Here is a 3,127-nt window from a genome sequence, read left to right on the forward strand (position 1 = left end):
AAAAATTGGCATAGAGGAGCAAAAATGTACAGAAAATGGGATTCCGAGAAATAGCTCTTTTGTGCTTCCAGAAATTATAACTCTACCATTACCGAGCTAGTGGAGGAAGTGATGTTGATGCATGTGGATCAGTCTTGCGTTCCGATATCATCAATGATGACTACCAAACCGCCTTTGGTATTGTCATAGGACATACTGTCTAAAACCAGAGAGCTAAGAAGTTGCAGTCTTGAATTGAAGCATTTGAGCCTATTAGATGTCATCATCGCTGATTGCTTGGAAGTAGGTAGTAAATTTATACCGGCAAGCAACGCTCACCTGCCAGTCCACGAATTGCATTACCTATTATTGCCTAACCACTGAATACGTTTTCGGTTCACTTCTGGATGCTCTGCTCTCACAAACACATTTGCTACTTATTCAACAGATTCAAACACATAAATAGAAGTGGTGGTTTGAGAACAAAGGTTAAATTAGTGGCAAAAGGGTTTGTTTATTCTATTTTGGGTAAAACAGGTTTTATGGAAGAAGGAAGTTGGATCTGATCAGCACCCTGTGCTCCAGCAAATATACCGTTTAAAACAAGGAAACCTTTTTTTTAGACCAGCTACTAGTGAAAGACGTGATGCAGTCGTGCATTTATAGGTATGACCTTATTCATTCGAAAGGACCTTCCCATTATGTAGTGTGATCGGAACGAAGAATAAAATGTTTGCAAAAGAAGGAAATTGAACCTTATTTTATGCTTTAGCATATGATTAGACTCTAGCTACACAGATGTGACGTTTTCATGCACGAGCTACATCTCCTTCTGCATAAAAAGACCGCTCTGTCAGTAAAAGTAGGCTAGAGAATAAGTAGATAAGCCGCGCAAATCCCTACTTTTGCAACCTATGGAAGACAGCTTAGTGAATAACTTAGAGATCTACTGCTACAAATAAGGCAATTTACTTTGTCATTTGTGTTTTGATTTGGGTAGCTAAAGCGGAGGAGATATTTGGCAGCTCAAAGTAGAATATACTAGTGGAAAATCATTAAGATTGCTCTCTATATCACTGACAAGAAAGTTAAGCAGCATTTCAGCACCTGTATGTAATAAGTGCAATTTCATTTTGAATGACTTAGGTGGATATTTTCTGCAATGCCTAAAGAATGGTGTGATGGAATTGTTCTCGTAATTAGAGAGTCAAGGGGAGCAGAGAACCAGATGTGTGAGAGTACAGGCATTGCTTGTATTGAGAGAAAATGCCCAAGCGATTGCTACCCAATGTCATCCTCTCCGTTAGAGATTAGGTCAGAGTACTTGATGATGCCAAGTAAGGAACTATATTACACAAAAAACCAGTGCATAGCTTTAAGAACTAATTGTGTCAGCATTGCAAAGCCTATATCGCAAAAATGCATCACATTACCGTTAACAAGGCAATCGAGTGAAGACATATAATCAAAGTGAAGTAGTAAAAACGGCTTTAAAAACAAGGACCTGCGAAAAACGAATTTGATTAGCAAAACTCGAGAAAACTGGGGAGAGTGGAAGGATTAAGAGAGCATTATAAGGAGGCGTTTCAGGAGAGATATTGCCCTACAACCATTGAAAATTCCAAATTCATAATTATGCGGTTGCAATATGCAATGCAAAGATAACTCGAAGTGAAGGAATTTTAGCTCCGCATTATTTCATTTGGGAAAAAGAATGTTTTCCATGAACTGAGTGTTGTATTCTCTACAAGTGGGCTCATGCTGGGTCTTATGGACAACCGAATAAGCACAGAAATGAAAACACCTCTAACGAGGGTTGACATTAATAATTTTGCACCAACCTCAATTAAGCTGATTATTACAAATGTGGAAAGCAAGGATTAGAAAATAACCGTCTGCTTCAAGAACACTTATGAACCCATGTTAGCTTCAATGGATAGACTCTATCTATACTATGGTTGAGGGAGTGGGTTGCCTTGCAGTGTACGCTACTCAAAGGAAACCCCTGCACTGAGACAGAAAAAAGCCGTGAATGAACAAACTGCACTGACATTATTTACAAGTAATTCATCACAAAGCTTGAGAACGTCCACCACGCAATGACAATCAATCGGTCACCGAGTTGGTGGGGATGCCAAGACGCCATGAGATGAAATCGACGATGCTGTGTGGAGAAGCAAAGTGCTCGTCGAAGTGAACACTGTCATCGCAGTGATTGTTCAGTGGAATGGTGAGGTTGAAGGCCTTCTCCAATGCCATCGCCATATCCATGCGGTCGAGATGGTCGAAGCCGAACTCCGTGGTCAGCTGCGAGTCATCCCTCAACTGCAAGTGACACGCACAAGCAGATGGGAGGGTAGATGTTTAGAAGTGAAAGCGCGTAATGAGTGAGGCTGCATAATAGGGCAATAAAGGGACAGAGGAGAGGAAGGGAGTGTGGGAGAGGGGGAGGGAGGTGTAGACAGAAGCTCACCTTCTGGTAGTCGATTTTGGACGAGGAGCAGAGTACAAGGCGTACAATCTCAGCCACCTGAGACCGACTCACTTCTCTTCCACTGCTCCGATTCGTCGAGGCAGAAGTTGTGGATATTGACTGTGATGGTGATACTCGGAAAAGTGAGGGCGTGAAGAGCGACGTACAGGCGTAGCTACTGGTGGTGCCTCGAAGGTGACGGGAAAGAAGAGACCGGCGCTTTCCGATACACTCAGTGACGTCTCCAATTGCTTCCCTGTTGCCACCATATCTGACCTTCCCTAGTTCACTGCTAAGCCTACGCGACGCTCATTCTCCCTCACGCTGCGGCTTTTATACTACAGGCAGAGCGTGATCTGTCACACTGTCGGTGTGTGTTTGCTATCATTGTGTCGCGCAATGCTACATGCTGATCATGAGCACTTAGCAGCTACTCGTCGTGTAGTCGCGCATATACTCCTCCGCCAAGTACCCAATGCGTCATTTTGAGCACTTATCCGCTCTTCACTGCAGCGACCTTTGTCGTCATCAGAGTGATTTTGCTCGAGAATGAGACAATTGTTTCTGGCTTTCCTCTTGGTACACTTTGAGGTAAGATAACCACTCTTCTACTCCACTTGACAGTCGTAGGCATTGTCCCTTCTTTAGCCATCATCATGCTAACAATGTACACAA

General features: G+C 42.9%; 1 protein-coding gene across 1 annotated transcript in view; it reads right to left on the reverse strand.

Annotated features, from left to right (window-relative positions):
• The window catches only part of EGR_06029 (hypothetical protein), a gene marked incomplete at both ends in the record, with an annotated part of 11,157 nt that overhangs the window by 4,269 nt on the left and 3,761 nt on the right, over positions 1 to 3,127 (reverse strand). The gene's annotated exons all lie outside the window — the stretch shown is intronic.

The sequence above is a fragment of the Echinococcus granulosus genome (assembly GCF_000524195.1).
Source record: "Echinococcus granulosus chromosome Unknown EG_S00049, whole genome shotgun sequence".
Classification (NCBI taxonomy): domain Eukaryota; kingdom Metazoa; phylum Platyhelminthes; class Cestoda; order Cyclophyllidea; family Taeniidae; genus Echinococcus; species Echinococcus granulosus.